General features: G+C 35.4%; 1 pseudogene across 2 annotated transcripts; it reads right to left on the bottom strand.

The window, feature by feature from the left end:
• Positions 1–13,853: 13,853 nt before the first annotated feature.
• Positions 13,854–16,383, bottom strand: LOC149545388 (dynamin-related protein 4C pseudogene; annotated as a pseudogene). 2 transcript variants are annotated; one of them, XR_016353575.1, is made up of 2 exons: positions 14,186–16,383; positions 13,854–14,090 (listed from the first exon to the last, which is right to left on the bottom strand). The product of XR_016353575.1 is annotated as a dynamin-related protein 4C pseudogene, transcript variant X1 (transcript). The 2 variants fall into 2 exon arrangements; XR_016353576.1 differs by having other exon boundaries at positions 13,854–14,083.
• Between the last annotated feature and the right edge of the window lie 2,497 nt (positions 16,384–18,880).

Below are 18,880 nucleotides of genomic sequence, written 5' to 3'. Positions count from 1 at the left end.
TAGGAACAGACTCTCGTGATGTCAACAACTCATCACGAACTCCTAGACTACAACTATTAAATAAATGCATTTACCTAAGTAAGCTTAAGTAAATAGAATAAATAAATAAAAATTAATTATTTACTCTAACACCCTCACTTAGTGCAACTTAGGGAAACGCCTTAAGCTCCCAAAACTAAGAGAAAATGCAGAATGGGTCCCAAAAATGAGGCTATGTTAGGTACCCATGTATAATGCAAAGAAATGCAACCTCTAGAAATGGGGAAAGAGAGAAAACCACATGGGAAAAACCCTCCTCGAAAAAGAGGTAACCTAGTGAAGGACTGAAGAAGCCTCCAACTAGAGAAATGTCCCCAAAAATAGGAACAATAAGTGATCATGAAGAAGCTACAATTTTTTCATCAGAAAGAAATTGCTGATCTAAAGAACCACCATGGAAGAAGAAGACATGAACCAAGCGTGTCTATATGGTAGATGATCCATCTCATTGAAATGCATAGGTAGCTAGCCACTGCAATCGCCTTGTATATAGGATCAACCATTAAATACATAGCTCACATTAATGAACCATCAAACCACAAAAGCATTGGAACAACATAATAAACCCCCCTTAATGTAGACAGGGTGAGATGATAGGAAACTAAAAAGGTGGGCCAAAGTTTCCTGCAAATAGACCAAGAACGACAAGAAAGATGAAGAGGTACAGACACCTATAAAGACACAGTTACATTGACTCTACATGGGGCTAATGTCATGGAAGGGACACTCACTTGACAAAGGAAGATGACACAAATATGCAAACTAATATTCCCCCATGGTGCTTTATGAAAATAGTGTAGGTACAACTATCTCAAAACAATGTTCCTAACCCTTAGAATGCAAGAGTGACACTTTATTTTAGTGTGTATACATAAAAATGCTTACAAATGATAGCTACAATGATAAAAAAGGAAAATAAGTTGCAACAAAAGATAGTATAGCTCAAAACAAAGGATCTGATACCAAGAAAATGATCCTTAGACCTATGACACCCAAATATCCACCAAGGAGAAAAAGAGCCAAAAACATGATAGAAAGAGAATGGGGTAGAATCTGAAAGAAATAATAGCATTTCTAAAAAGTAGATAGAATCATCTTTCTATAAATATAATGTTTTCAAAAAATGAACATGGGACGCAAAAGAAAAGCTTGTTAGAGTAAAAAAATAGAACTTTAGATTTAAATAGCAAAAATGAGCTATAAAACTACATCAAAACCTAAAAATATCTATACCAATGTCTCCATCTTGGAGCCAAATTTTTGGGACTTCTTTTGGATCAGAAAAATACCTCTGTATGCTCAAGTTATGGCCAAAAAACTACAAGTAGGTACAAAATGACCTTGGAGAGGTGCAAGAGGTCTGCTAGCATAGTGCTAACATCATGCTGATGTTAATAAATCAAGCATTTAAATTTGATGGCTTGGAGGTTGTCATGGAAAAAAAGGCCATGTGGAATGCCACTTGGATGCCACATGGAAGGTACAACTGATGTGGTAGGGTCCACATGGTAAACTGCCATGTGTCAACCTACGAGTGGTGTTGACTGTTCACACAACTCTTGAGCAAGAACCACGTGTGAAGTGCAGAATGGTTGACTATGAAAAAAATTGTTAATGTGGCTACTGACTATCTCTGGGCGTCGTGTAGGTGGTGAACTTCAGCTAAAGCGGTGGTGGATAGTGGAGGAACCAGGCAGAGCAGTAGAGCAATTCATAGACACCAATGGAGTGGAACAGTGGGCGGCACTGGGGTGGCCTGCCAATGGTAGCCAGGTTGGGGCTACTCAGCAATGGCTTAGTTGGCTACAACAACTAGTGAGTGAAGTGCTAGCAGTGCTCCTAATTTAAATTTTTAAATTTTTTTTGCCACAAAATCATCCATATGACCATATAGCTAGCCCTGCCAACTAAACAATTTTGCATCTCGGAGCCCTATCTCCAAAATGAAAAAGTTTTATAGAGATCTTGACTGTAAATGGCCTTTTAGATCTAATGGTAATGTCTATTTGGGCCCAAAGTGCTTCAAAAAATTCTCTCCCCCTGGATTGAAGAAAAATACACAACCAAACTAGGGTTTGTGTTTCTAAATTGTGGCTTCAAAAATTCCTCCAATAAGAAGCAGTAGGGAGGATCTGATATCATGTAGGATTTGATGAAATCCAACTCCAAAGTTGCCAGGATCCCCTGCATGCAAATAAATTATCGAAGATAAATAAAGGAAGGAAGAGATGGAGCTTGTAAAAACCCTAAATAGACATGAGAAAGAAGATGTTGCAAACATTGAAAATGTATTTACAATATGCAAAATATGAGATAATAATACAATGAGAGAGCTTGAATATAAAGCCCTCAAGAAATCTTCCAGAACAAGCTAGAAGATGCTAGGAGATAAGTGTGACAACTAAGCATACATCCACATAAGGTGAAGAGTCAAGGATAAGTATGACTTAGGTAGGAACAGACTCTCATGAAGTCAAGAACTCATCACAAACTCCTAGACTACAACTATTAAATAAATTCATTTACCTAAGTAAGCTTAAGTAAATATAATAAATAAATAATTATTAATTATTTAATCTAACACTTTTCACATGTTACTAAGCTCTTTTACCACTACTCCTAACATCCTCTATGCCCTTACTAAGCGTCTGCCACTATGTTTCTCATGTGGCCCCTAAACCCTCACCTACTCCTCTAAGTCATACGATTAGAATGGAGGCAATGGTCTTGATGTGATGCATGTGTATGCATTTGGCTTGGGATGTAACAAAAGTGTGATGCGTGAGGGAGTTGGGTTCATATTCATTGGCCACCCATGACTTCATGTGAACAAGGGTATGGTAACATAAGCCTGATCAAGGAGGGTGTACGAGATTTTAAAATGAGGCCTTTATTGGTCACTTACCAAAATGCTTCCCAATGTGCATGTCTTGAGTGCCTCCCAATACTTATGCATGACCAAAGGAGGTGAGAGAGTGGTTTTAGTGGGGACCACTCTACCTCAAGTAGGGTGTGATCCCTATCTCCTTGGATTTCTAGCAAGCATGGGATTCGTACCCACATAAAGTTTGTTTGTATTCCATTTATTTGACTTGTTTATTATATATATATATATATATATATATATATATATATATATATATATATATATATGTTTGTTAAGGTATTTTCCCATGGACATAGGTCGATGGTTTGGGATAAGTAAGGGGGGTGGGGTGTGATTCTTTTAGGGACATGGTTAAGTACTTTATTTCTACAATTATATATTTATATATTTTATATATTATTATTTTTCACTATCCTTTGAAAGTCATCATACAAGGTCATGTGACTCTTTAGGTAAAGGTGTGGGTTTTATATGTTATCTTATAATATTGTTGTTATTATGTTGCTTATCTTAGGTACTTATGATGACTGATATAAGCTTATTTAGGGGTCATGATCTTATGGAATATTCTCTACACAATATTTTATTGAACTGTAATGGGGAGAAGATTTAATGGTCCCTTCCATACAAAATCCAAAGAGGTAAATATACATCCATGGATCTATTTTCTATTAGTTTTCTCTTCACTACTCATTGATAGAGTTATGAACATTTATTGGTAGGGGTTTGATATTACTATACTACTAACAATGCAAACTTCCAAATTAATGGATCTATTTGATTTAACTTGACAAATATTTAACAAATTAAATACATTTTATCAAGAAAAAAAAAACTAATAGATGTTTCTTCTTATTATATTTCTGTAATATCCAATTATGTCTATCATGCAACTACATTATTTCATTTTATTTCATTTAATGAATGCTAATCCATATTGTAATACAACACATGAGATGATATACAAACTCTTCATTTCTTTCATGGATTATCCATACGAACAAATGTTCAAAAGTAAAAATAAAACATCTTTACTTTGCAATGCTCAAGGGACATAAGGGATTGACTTTAACAATATAGCATACACTAACATGGATAAGGATTTCATCCTTCCAATACATTACAAAATGACATGTCCCTCCCTTGCTACCATGCAATCATTCATTTCTATAACAAGGATAATATGGAGAGTGATTCTCCAATATATATGTAACATGCATAAAGGCAAGTCTTCTCCATCAAACAAAACTTGCAAAATGACCATTACAAGTTGTTCTTATTGATTACTCCTTTGTGGTCAAATCCTACAACTACATCATAAAGAAAAAAACAAGAACCATAGAGGCTCACCTCCCATCCTAGGCTTCTAAGAAGCCACCCATCGAGTAGGTGACACAAGGAACAAACAAGTTTTCACTCAAACATTTCACAATGCATGCAATACAATACCACACTACATTTACAATCACTCCAAGGCTTAACATGATGATTCACTATTGGAATCACGAAACAATGAGTGAAGGTGGGCTCTCCAAGGAGAAGAATGCCATATCCATATACACATATTCATTTTCAATTTGCATTATGCCTCTTCAATGTTATCAAAATAGATCCTCCTCATCACATCAATACAATTATACCTCCCATAATACAAATGCCTCTTTAAGGCTATCAAAATATGTCCTCATAATTATAATAAGGCATATGGATTCAATGGAGATCATAATCCATGAACACAAAAACATCTCCTCACCACGAGGTAGATTTTCTCAACTACAATGTTAAGCCCAACTAACCCCTTAACCCAAGGCTTGTCTTCCCTCCCAAGGGTGAGTGAAGCCTTTATACCCAAGAACACATCCAACACTCACATTCAAACAAGAAAACTAAGAAGAAAACAAAACCCAAGGAAAATCTTTGAGAATGCATAGCACATTCACATTTCCACAACACAATGTCATATCCACAATGCAAGATTCACAATACAATGCATGCTCCATTTACAAGTCCTCCATACTTGCAAATTTAGTTCGTCATACTCAAGGAAAGAAAGAAAGAAAAAGAGCATAGTTTGAAAATACCAACCTTGGTCCAAGCTAGGGTAATGATAGTTGTAGTAGAGCTCCCTTAATCTCCCTCCAAAACCTAATTGTCTCTAAACTTAGAGAGTGGGTGAACAATAACTAATTTGGCACAAGCTCCCTAAAAAGATCCCCACTTTCATTCCCAACTACCCTGCCTACCCCCTTGTACCTTTCTACCAATGGGAACTTAACCAAGTGGAGGAGTGAGGAAGTCATGTGATACTTTTATTTTCGAATTGGCTTGAAAATGACTAGTTTAGAGGGTCCTCTAAGCCCCCTAGACCAACTCATGGTTATATTTAGAACCCCAACCTATACTACTACCATATGGGTGACTTATTTTCACAAAAATAACACTTGGGAACCATGTTTAGGCCCTCTAATGTTCCTATCACAATTGAATTCGAATTCCATCATGGAGGTGACTCATCCTAACACTATCCTAAGTGGGTTCACTTGAATTCATAATGGGAATTAGATTTAGGTTAAGTGACTTCATGCTCAAAATCCCTATATGACATGTTATTTACACATAAACAACACAAGTGTCAAATGACACACATTAAGATACTTTACACAAAAAAATGAGATGTCTCTAATTATTCATGATTTCTAAATTTGTTACACCCATGCACAATCACATTACAAAATAAACACAATACAACAGGGTTTTGAATCTGCCAAAGATTCACCTTAGCAATACCATGTTCACATAGGTTTGAACCTTGTTTCCCAAAATAATTTCCATGGTTCAACTTTTCCTGCACACTCAACTTAAACGTCACTAGTCCAATGAAAATAGTATAGAAGTACATGTATATAGGTGCACAATAATCCATTATCACATTAACATACACAATTATTTTCCTTTTCTAATCATTTCCATAAGTATTCAAACATTGAAATATCAAAATATGTGCATCAACATTTATCTTAACTTAATGTAACCAAATTAACATTCTAAATATCATCACAATCATTTCTATCATAACAATGAAACACTAAAGTCATATTTATGGAATCATTAAAACAATTAAATGGATCCTAGAATATGTCATAAGTGAAAAATCATTAATATGCAAACATGTTAACTAGTATCTTTTTATCACATTATGAGTTCTGTGTCCCTAAGGTCAATTTCTTAGATCATTACTATACTTCCATGATTATGTCATCATGGTTTAGAACCAGTCCTTGAATACAACCTTAGTGGTTTTCTGTCATTATAATATACATTCCTTGTTGTTTCTCATGAGAGTAAATTTTAATTCCTCTTTCCTAATTTTCTAGTAGATCATACCTTTAATTCCTTGACCAAGTTCATAGCCTAAAAATATTGAGTGTCATTTTCATGCGGTCTTATTTCATCAACCTCATATTATTGAATAGGATATTAAACTTATAATATTCAAAATTTATATTCATCCTTAACTGAATCTCATAAATTATTATAAGTAAAGAAAATGCCAACCATGACCTAATTTAACTCCTAATCACATGCATTACTTGTGGTTTATAATAGGGTACAAGTGTGGGCCTTACATAGTGTGTTTGTATAAAGATGCTTACAAATGATATAAATAATGATAAGAAAGGGAAACAAGCTAATACAAAATATAGTACAACCCAAAACAAAAGAACCCATGCCATGAAAATGATCCTCAGACCTGGAACACCCAAGATATTCACAATAGAGAAAAAAATGCCAAACGCATGATAGAAAAAGCATGGGGTAGAATTTGAAGGAAATGATAACATTTCTAAAAAGTAGACAGAATCTACTTTCCAAAATTATAATATTTTCAAAAAATGGAGATGGGATGCACAAGATATGCTTGTCGGAGTGAAAAATAGAACATCTCACTTCAACTACAAACACAAGCAACTAAACTACATCAAAACTGAAATATACCTAAACAATGTCCTCATCTCAAAACCACCTTTGCAGTGCTTCTTTTGGATCAGAAAAATACCTCTATATGCTCAAATTATCGCCAAAAAACTTAAAGTAGGTCAAAAAGGACCCTTAGGGATTCCAAGTGTGATGATGTAGTGCTGACATCATGTTAATGTCAGCAAATCATGGGCCTAAAATTGATGGCCTATCTATTGTCATGCAAAAATATTGGCACATGGTAGTGCCATGTGGCAATACAAAAATCCATATAGTTGACGTGGCAGGGGCCATGTGGCAAATGCCAACATGGCATGTGCCATGTCGCAGTTGCAGAATGTGCCAAATGTTGGTGTTTTTGTAGAGGTGTAGGGGCTACAAGTGGGTGCCAATGGAGGAAGCATCTCCAGTGGCAATGGTCATAGTGGCGGCTACCGCCGGTGTCACTACAGCGGTGGTGTTGGATTGGCAGCATCGGGGTAGTTGCAGAGTTGTGACCACATAGCGACTACCCCACGATTGCACTATGAGTAGTGGCAGCATCAGGGAAGTGTGTTGGTGTTGCCATGGTAGGGCACTAGTAGTGCCCAATTTTTTTTTAAAATATATTAAAAAATTGCAATAAATGTGCAGAAATGTGTCTATACAGCCTCCCGATAATTTTTTTTTGTCTCCTAGAGCTACAATCACCCAAAAAAATTCTTTTAATATAAATCCTGACTCCAATGGGCCTTTTGAACTCAATGGAAATGTTCATTTAGGCCCAAGTGCTCCAAAATATTTCTCTTCCCCCTGATTGAAGAAAAAATATCACAAACAAACTAGGGTTTGTGTCTCTGAATTGTGGCTTCAAAAATCCTTCAATGGAGAAGCAGTATGGAGGCTCTGATACCATGTAGAAGTAGCAAGAGCTTGAAAAAACTTAATGGACTTGAGAGAAAATTATTCCAACAAAGAAAAATAATTTGCTATAAAATATTCTCAATGCCAATATGTTATGAAATACAATGAGAGAGCCTGAATATAAATGCCTCAAGGAATCTTCTAGAACAAGCTAGAAGATGCTAGGAGATAAGCATGACAACTAAGAATATACCCATGAAAAGTGGATTACCCTCCAAGTAGGTGAAAGGATAAGTATGACAAGTTGTTGACAACATGTACAAAAACTTCTATGTTGTCAACAAGTCAACACGTAAAGCTATGTTAACTCCTAGGTGATGACTAATGTATAATGCATTTAACCTAAGTAAACTTAAGTAAAAAAACAAATAATAATAATTAATTATTTACTCTAAGAGTTGCAGCATTTTCCAACCATTTTACATCTTGTTTTGAAAAGAATTTTCCTTAAAGAAGGCTCCTCATAACTTCCTTTATTACATAAATTTCTTCTCACCATATTTTCTCCAGCCTCAGGTCCACTCAGTGAACCCTTAATGTCTCCTTGAAACAAAATCTCTATTACCTTGTTCATTCTTAAAGGATCTACACTCAAAGGATGTATGCCCTTCTTTGCCACATCTAAAACAATTATCACAAAAAACACCTCTAGAATAAGAATTACCTCTTCCTTGGTAAGAACTTGTACCTTCTCAGTAAGAATTACCACCTTTCCACTTGGTCTTGCCTTTTTCATCATTTTTCCATTCAGATTTTCCCTTATTTTGCACAGTATTTTCAAATTTGCGACCTTCTCCATAAGATCTAGTAGTAGTCCTGGGTAATCTTTAAGAAACCTCCCTAAAATTAAAGATATAAAATATTGGCGAATCTTTCATTATTTTGAAAAAAATAAAATTTCTACTCAAGAATATTTCAAATTTTTTCTTCGAAATATTATTTATATGGGCAATTATTCTAGAATCATAAATTTTGTATAGAAAATATCGATGAATCTCAATAATAATAGAAATTTCATTAATCACCATATAATATTCAAATGAAAATTGAATATTTTTTAACTCATGGATTATTATGAGGATTGCTACATTATATTTTAATTATTGGTAAATTTATTTTAATTTCTCTAGTCATATATCAAATATTATGCCAAATTTTTTAGCATAATTTTTTAATAAAATAAATTATGGAGCGATTTTAAATATTTTAAAGCTAAAATTTATACAAATATGGTGATTTAGGTTGCATTAAATTATAAATTATTAACCAAATTACTAGCCAAAAAATTCTAAAATTATACAATTTATGAATATTAGCCACTAAAAAATACCTTGAGATCTACCTTTGCCTCTCAAGAATATTGCATCTCTACCTGTTTGTCTTTGTTCATGCTTCTTTTGCAAGTTCTCCTTAGCTTTTAAGGCATATTGATATGCTTCATCCACACTTTCTACTTTCACAGAACTTATTTCATCTTGAATTCTAGATCTCAATCCATTTATGTACCTTGCAACTTTCTCAACATCATCATCCACATGTAGTTTTTACCTTCCTATTATCAGGAGTTTTTTCAAAATCAATGAACTTCTCTATATTAAAGATGCAATCCAACACAACATTTGTATCCAATTTTCCATCATAAGGAACAAATTCTACAACAGGGTTTGAATGTGCCCTAGACAATACTCTCAACATCTTTCCTCATCTTAATCTTCTTTAGGTTCTGGATTAGGGTTTGGTGCTCTATCTTCATCATCACTTACATCATCAAGATGTGCTCCTTTCCTCTAGGCTATCTCCAAATAATCTATTCTGGCTACAATTTGTCTTATTGTAGCCAATATGGCATTGTCAACATTTCCTCTACCTCAAACCATCTTTATAATGAGGATCCTGCAAGATCGTAACCCTCTGTAAGTTACAAGTCGAATCCTCTGATCTGCTACCCTACAGCTAAATTTACTAAAGGTTCTATACAATCCAATCTTCACAAGGATGAACATCAGAATCTTATATTGCCTAGTGCAAGGAGGTATGAAGTAGCTAGGGCCAAAGGAACACCCAACTGTCCAACCACTTGGCTAAGTGAACAAAATAGAAGAAAAACACTAAGGATAGAGAGAGAACAAAAAATTTTATTGATTCATCAATTGTTTAGCATACATGCCCAATTATAAGGCCTTCTGGGTTATGACTAGATACAAAATATATATCACTAGGTTCTATATTTAGCTTCAAACTCTCAACATCTACTCTAATTCTCATTCCTCTAAGTTCTTCCCTAGAACTAAACCAGCTACCTCTACTCATACTTGCCAAAATGGCTTACTGAAGATTTTAGAACATTATATCAAAGAAAGGTCAACCTCAAAATGGTCAACACTCATCCCTAGACAAGATCCTATCAATAAATTCATGATCTAAATTAAATACAAGAGTCAGCTCCAAATAAGAACCAATAAAACAGACAACTCAGTCAAAGAAAGACCCAAGGATCGGCAACACAAGTTCACTTGATGAATGAAGAAACACTCAATCAACACATGAATAGCTTGTTTCATATTGATGGAATTCAGTCACCAAAGGAACAACTTGGTTCATACTAATGGATCTCGGTCACCAAAGGAACAACTTGGTTCACACTGAAGAGCTCAGCAAGATCTGAAAGAACTCGGTCAGAACTATCTGAATGAACAATAAAAGTGCAAGATTATAAGCAACCTTGGATGCTCTTGCATCAAGAATAACCTTAGTAATGAGAAAATGATGAAATTTCCTAAAATCTATATGATAACATTTCCAAATAAGGGAGAAGAAGCATGCCATTCAGAGTTGTATTATGTAAAACATTTCCTTAAACTTTTCTTATTCCAAAATGTGAAAAGAAATTTAAAAAAATTGTAACATGTATATTGTGCATGTCTGCATTGTATTTGCTTTGTGTCTTTTTACATTTATGTGTCTATATCATATTTTCTTCATGTCTTCATGCATTGATGTGCTTTCTTCATGTCTTCTTTGTGTCTAAATGCATTTGCATGTCTACTTCATGTTTTCATTGTGTCTTATGCATTAATATGTTTACTCATTATATGCTTTATCTCATCATTCAATTATTCTTGCACGGGCTATCATATATTAACATACATAATTTGAAAAAAATTTAACACATATATGAATTGCTTGAGGACAAGCAATTTTGAGAGGGAAGGATTATCATATCCTCACATTTGGAACCTTAATGAATAAAATATGATTTAAATATAAATTATAAATAAAATAAAAATATAATGATAAATAAGTGTTATAATTATATTATGTAAAAATTAATGATCATATATTTAAACATATGACTATAAATGCTATTATATAACTAATAATAAATAACTAATTAATAAATGATTAATATAAATTAATGTTGAAAAATTAATCCTTCTATGTAAATAAACAATAAATATATTCATTAACATAATATTATATAAAGATAAATATGGTAAAATAATTAATATTATATCTATTGCATACTCTATCAAATATTAAGGTAATATAATAGAGATAAATCTACTATCAATTTTGCCAATGGTGGCATGTTGTGATGGTTAAGTTGTTGTGTTGTTATCCTTTCCATCAAGGTTCAAATCTAATGGGGATGAGGTCCACCATTTGTGGCCTCACTGGTTCATCAGACAATATAATTCATTCAACATTCATCATTTTTTATTGCTATTCTTATTCAATCTCAAACCTAACAATCTAAAAAAAGGGAACATTACATCAAAAGAATGGAGGCATAAGATTTCATCAATTGAAATTATTGTTTTAGCTTTGTGAGTGAAGTTGGATCCATTGAATAGGGCTTGGATGTCCATCAACGTATAGACAAGGCACTTGGTCTGTTTGGGCACATTGCCTCAAACAAATATAGTGTCATAGGCATCAATAATTGCAGGGTATGACATATAATTAAATTGAAAATACCTCATAAGTCTTCCAATGAGAATGATAGCATATGTAGGGCCATACTTTTGAACTTTTGAACACATGGTATATTTCAAATAAATGATCAATGAGGTGTCATTTCATTGAATGCTTTAATTGTAGCTATGCACGCTGATGGATTCATTGAAACAACCATTTGAAAAGTGTATAGATACCATCAAAGACATGAACATGAAAAAAATGATGAACTATTTAAATTAATCTAGTAGATGTAAATGCAAAATGAGAAATATAGACAAAACATAGTTTGTATTATGAGATTCCTCAAATAGAAATGGCTTCATGATATGGTGTTATTGCAAGAATTGTACAAATTAGAAGTATGCTGGATGTCTAGTGTCTATATTGATATTTATCAACAAATTGATAAGGTTAATTTAGAAAATATATATTCTCTATAAGTTCACTTACCTATTATATTGTCACAAAATCTTTGTCATCAGTACTTGCAACAAATTCTCCAACAAGCAAGGCACAATCAAGACCCCACCTAGTTCAAACGACAAACCTAATGATAGTACTAAGAGTATGTCTTCCCCTTTTATTTTTACTTGCCCATCCTTGCAAGTTATGTCTTTGGTATTCTCTTTCACATCAATTCTTTTCTCATTTCTAGTTCTTGAAAGGGTTTTGATTTAGGGTTTTCTTTATTGAAATTTTGTTATTTGTACTTTATTAGGATATGTATTTTTAGTAAAGTACTATTGTAACTTGTAACTACATCATGAATGGTCTCCTATTTTGTAATTCCTTTTATCCAAGTCGCACAAACTAAGTAATAATTTTTATTTCCTTGAACAAAATACGACTCATTTGTTATTCTAGTTAGGGACATTTTATGGTGGTTTGGAGATTTTTCTATTTGTAATTTTTTTTATGTGCAATGGTTTTTTTTACCAATTTATTGCAAGACAATCCACAATTTTTCAATCTCTTCTAGTTGGAAAATGTAGGAGCTTATTTTTCTTTATTTAAAATGACTGATGTTGTCAAATATTTTGATTTTTTTTTTATATTTTTCGAATCATAATAATATAGTTTATAGAAGGGTTTCAAAGTTGAATTAAAAAATAATATATGCAATTCTTTAGAATATTTTGATCTCTTGTTTACATTTTTGGAATCACAATTATGCAAATTGACAGAAAGGGCTTTAAAGATTAAAAAAAAAATTTACATATAGAATTATTTTAGGAAATAGTCTTGAGATGAATATCTAACACATTGAACACTAAACCCCTTGACTGTTGCAGATTTGTATCTAATTTGACATCCAAGTGCTTAGAAATTTGCAACTAATTTATATTTTATGAGCTAGATTACTTGGCATAGAGTGGAATTTTCATTGGGAAACTGGAGTTTGTTGCAAGCATTTGAGAGACCATTTTACTATGTCAAATCTACAAAAGATTTCTTCTCTTTTACATTTATGTGCTACTCTCAAATTTTTGGTGATTTAACTTATTTTGGTGGGATTTTAGAGCCATGGAATAAAAAAAACATTTTTTAGCCCTAAACAACTTATTATTCAATGCCATACTTTGAAAACCCTTGTATTTATCAGTCACATTGTGGATTGAGATGATATGGCCAAGGAACATGTTAAATAGAGTAGTAACAACTTTTGATGGAAACAAGAAACCATGTCTAAGCTCATGTTCCTTGGATGAATGTAGAGCAGCTTGAAGAGGTCGGGAGAGGTGATGCAATCGACGAAGGGATGACGGCCAAACGCATGGGACAACTGTGGCCTACATTTTTTTGATAATAAAATCAATTTTTGTCCCAAAAGAAAAGTATATAATTATCATTTGTTATGATTTTTAAATAGATAATAGTCATTTGTTAAGATTTTTAAACATATGCATATTTGTAAATTTTACAAAAACTTATATTCTTTAAAAAATACTTAAATGCTATCGATCATATTAATTATCTCATGCATTGAAAGAATGCCAGGTATCTCGCCTCCAGCAATTTTTTTTAATAATGAGAGAAAAATCACTTTGTACTACTAATAATTTAACATTTAACAAAACATAACCACTTATTAAATATTAATTTTATTCAGCTTATTTGCAAAAATAAACAGGACATAACATGCAACAGATTAAAAAAAGCCAAATTATCCACTTCGAGACCGAAACTGGAAAAGAAGAGCGTGTATCAACTCTCCGCGCGCCTACTGACAATTGTGTGTCGCTAAGTAAAACCTCCTCCAGCATCATGGGAGACTGGATAAGGAATCACCTATCTTCGTATTCCCTGCAGGCGCCCCTGTCCGCTGCAATCGTTAACAATGCCGGTTGAATTCAAACTATTCAAAAGTGTCACACGTCGAAAAAAATTAATTGAAAGGGGTAAAAAGGCCTGCCTCACCTTTAGGCAGCCTCTGGAACCCGATCCATGATGTTGGCGACGGCTGTTTTGGAATCCTTGAGCAGTTGAAGACTGTTGATCAGGCTCTTTCTCTTCGAAGTCACCACTGGACTTTCTTCCATTATCTTTTCCATGGTGCCGAAATTGGGGCCACCCACATCTTTGAGAATTTGGGCCTCCAGCTCCGTCCCAGCTAATTTTCTGCATACGAACTGCAGATGCAGAGGAATCCCATCTCCCATCCTCAAAGTCACCACTTTCCAATACGCCATCAGGCTCATCTGCATTTCGTACGCCTCTTCCACGCGCTCCGTCGGAAGTTCCATGATGTCCCCCACATCTACTTCCCCAAAATCCTCTATCGTCACCGTCTTGTTTGCTATGTCGTCACCAGAGGGCGAAGCATAACCCCTGCTACAATCCCGGACGAGGTCACGCAGCCTTTCGATGAACTGGACCTTGGACTGAATGAGCCTCCCGTATGTTTCCATGTACGCTGGGCTCACGGTGAAGTCGATGCCTTTCTCCATCTCCAACATCTGCTTAACATAGGCGATGCATTCCTGCTTCTTCTCCTCCACCAGCCCCTGCACCATTCGCTGAACGCGCGACCGGAGCTGCGGGTAACATTGACAATAGTGCTCTATCACCCGGTTAATCACCGTCTCGAGGTACTGCCAGACGGTCGATGCAAGCCCCAGCCCCCTGTCAGAGACCTCCTCAACCATTTGCTGCAGCAGGTCCAGAAATACAGAGCGCGGCAAGAAATTGGGGAGGCCGACGCCCTTGGCTTCACTCAGCATTTGGGTCTCCTTCGCCAGAAACTTGGTGCTCACCACGCCGCTCTGGCAGAGCTCTTTGTAGAACTTGTCGAACATCTCTCGTAGGCGGGCGGTGCAGTGCATTTGGGGATCCTCCGGAAACTGCTTAAACTCGCCCAGAATGACAATCTTCTTGACGGACTCTTTGATCTCGTTCAGCAGCTTCACGAACGCCACGTTGGCATCCTGCCGGTCGCACAAATGTTGGGGGAGGCTGCTCAGCTCAGATTGGCGCTTTGCCAGCGTCTCGTCGATTTGATTGCAGATTTGGGGGAGGGTTGTGTTGATCGTTGTGGCCTGGATTTGCATGAGCCTCTGCGCCAACATTGGTATTCCCACCGTCTCCTTGTCGATCATCTTCAGCAGCGGGTGGGAGTCGAAGAGCTGCTTTTCTTTCTGCCGGGCTTCCGCGTTGCTTTCGTCGCCAACTCCGTTGCGGACGCAGACGTAGCCGAGGCCAATGTGGACTGCGTTCGTCGTGACTTTCTCTAGAAGCCCCTCGGGAGCCTTGTCGCACTTGGTCACCACCGCCAGAGTCCGCTCACCCATCGGATCCACCTTCTGCGACATTCTGATCGATTCACAGGTAGGAAAATCCACCGTCGCCGCCAAAACGTTGAGAATGATGCTCTCCTTGGGCTTTATGTACTCCATTATCATCTCGTAAATCTGCTCGTAGATGTCACCGGGCTGCCCGTCGACTGGAACCCTCGCGATGCCGGGCAAGTCTACCATTGTCAAATCAGGAGCCCCAACTCTTTTGATGTGGAGAGTGATCGGAGTGTTGCTCACTCCTTTCCCCTCCCCTGCAATTTCTCGAGTGGCAGCCTCGATTTCTGATGTAATGTCCCACTCTTTTATCATCTCCTTTTTGCCAATGTGCTCGATGGAGATTTGGGCTTCAGATTTGTGGCTGCAGCTCTGGAGTCGCATGACGAGGGGAACTCGCGTGCAGATGTCCATTCCCCGCGGGAGTTTGATGCCCGCCAGGGACTCCAAGACGCTGGATTTGCCGTGGGACTGGTCGCCCACCACCACAATGCTGGGAAGTTGGATTCCTTCTTTCATGATGTCCAGGTTGCGCAGCTTATCTACTGCATCAAGCAGTGGCCGGATTCGCCGCTTATATGAGATTGCCAAGCTCGAAGCTTCTGCAATTTCATCTTTGTCGTACTCCAGCTGAGCATTGTCGGCCATGAGCATCGACATTCTCAGGCTCTCGTCCAAATAGCTACTCGGTCTCGAACCCATCTTCAGGAGCAAAGACAACTTTAATTTATCCTATACAGAATCTCTTAGGTATGCAGGAAGATATGTTAAACCAGAACAAGAATGGGTTCTACTTACACTAAAATTTGGTGGTCAGCATTTGGAGCGCAGCGTAGTGCGAGGAAATTTCGACAGAAAGTTGGAGGTCTAAGGGAAAACGAATGGTGCAAGTTTGGGATTACCCAAAAAAGATATTCGATTTTGGGAATACACAGTGATGTTAAAGATAATGCAATTACTTTTATGGTTATTCCTATCTTCGCCTCGGCTTCCACTGCTTTTACGATGTTTCGAGAGCTACTCGGTCTCGAACCCATCTTCAGGAGCAAAGACAAATTTAATTTATCCTATACAGAATCTCTTAGGCATGCAGGAAGATATGTTAAACCAGAACAAGAATGGGTTCTACTTATACTAAAATTTGGTGCTCAGCATTTGGAACGCAGCGTAGTGCGAGGAAATTTCGACAGAAAGTTAGAGGTCTAAGGGAAAACGAAAGGTGCAAGTTTGGGATTACCCAAAAAAGTTATTCGATTTTGGGAACACACAGTGGTGTTAAAGATAATGCAATTACTTTTATGGTTATTCCTATCTTCGCCTCGGCTTCCACTGCTTTTACGATGTTTCGAGGGCATTTCGCAGAGCGGGGCTCTTTTCCATGTTCCTCGTACTATCGCATTAAAACGTCGTATCTTGATGTATGTATGATTCCATTTTCTCTCATTATCGCAAGGAAAGTGTTACCCATCGCTATTATGAAATTTGGAACATTTTCTTTTCATAAAAACAAATGAATGAAAGAGCAAGGAATAAACACTTTTCTTTATTTTTATAAATTAAAGTATAATTTAACTTCTTTATTTTAATAAATTAAGAATTTAACTTTTACTTTTTAGTAACTAGAAGGTACCAAAATGAGCAAAGTGAAAGAAATTCACATTTTAATTTAACTTCAACTTTTTGCATGTCAATAAGGTTTAAACATTAAGAAATATTAAATTATTTATAATTAACAAAATGCAGCTCGGTGTGTAATACTTATATTGAAGCAGTGTGGTTGTATATAAAGAGTGATTGAATTTATGTGATGAGTGTCTCCAATAAATTCACATTGCTAATGTGTAAGAATATTTGATCATACATTAAGAAATGCATGCTTTATGCCTATTTTTCTTCTTACGTAAAACTTCACAAGCAAAGGCTTTAGTATGACATTCATAACTTGCAAGAATATGACAATTTCACCACATATGGACTAATTAATATATAATACGTCAAAAAGGATGTATGATACAAGTACCTTTAATATATCTAAGTCCAATGGTAGTAATTTTAATGGAATATAGATTTTTCGTAATCAATATGTATGTCCCATTCTTGCTTTTATAGACATGTATGAATTGTCCTTTAGTGTCTTTGGTATCTTCTTATTCTCAAGATAGAAGGCATTTAAGGAGTCAAAATACAAAACATAGGGGTAGTTAATGTTATACTGTAATTAACCATTTGTCAAAGTAGAGCTTATGTAACTACATGAAAATATCAAGTTGTGAACAATATTAAATTCTTTAATAAATTCACTTTATAAATTATAGATTTAAGGTAGAGTTTTAAATGAGTTTAACTATTTTTATTGAATAGTAGTATTGATTACAACATCAAGTAATTGAAATTGACATTGTAGCTACTTATTAATTTGTTCTTAAATACAATTTTTGGTTATTTTTGGGTAAGTGCACCAAGTTGTGGTGCCAAAATAGGGGTAGAAGTGGCCACTTTTTTTTTTTTCCTTTCTGAAATCAACAATTTCTGAACTTCAACAATATTTTGAAGATAGTTACGTTAAAAAATTTAAGATATAACAAAAAGAAAAGTATTAGTCCTTTGAATTTCAATCAACTAGCATATCTTCAAGTTTCAACATCTCAAAGTTTTTGCCATTAAAATTTTCAATGTCAACTCTTCTTGACATACTAACCATCTCAAATTTTAAGACAAATTTTGCAAAGTCCTATTACAAACTAATTAAAAAACCAAACCTTACCCAACAGGGATAACACAACTATCTAGGTTCTAATACCACTTGTTAGGAAAGAAATGGTGCGGAAATGCTTTTTGAATCCCAAATGATAGGGAAATAAGAAACAGAAACTTTCAAAGATGCACAATTATATAACATAGTAAAAATATTAAAAATAAGACATAGATAAGACGAGATTTCATGTGGGAAACCCTTCCAGAAAAAACTCACCACCTAAAACCTCGAGAAAACTTTCGTATTACAATAAATAAAATTTACATACAACACTCTAGATTTTTTACAAGCCCAGATTACCTTACAATCAACTTAACATTATTCATCATATAAATTCTTCACAGATCTTGTAGCTATTTATGCACACTACATTTCATAGTAGAACTCAATAAAATATTTTTATAGGAAAAAGTAAGTCACTTAGATGCCATTGGTAATGTGGACACCTTCGATGATGCGCAAGGCTCTGGTAATGCATATGACTCTGACAATATGGATTCCTTTAGTGGCACGTACGACTCTGACAACATAGATGACTCTGATGATGCATATGGCTCTCACAACAAGGAT

The sequence above is a fragment of the Cupressus sempervirens genome, chromosome 7 (assembly GCF_028749045.1).
Source record: "Cupressus sempervirens isolate cs-2001-9-10 chromosome 7, ASM2874904v1, whole genome shotgun sequence".
In the NCBI taxonomy this organism is placed as follows: Eukaryota; Viridiplantae; Streptophyta; class Pinopsida; order Cupressales; family Cupressaceae; genus Cupressus; species Cupressus sempervirens.
The sequence above is the reverse complement of the archived record's forward strand: the minus strand, read 5'-3'. Positions and strand labels throughout refer to the sequence as shown.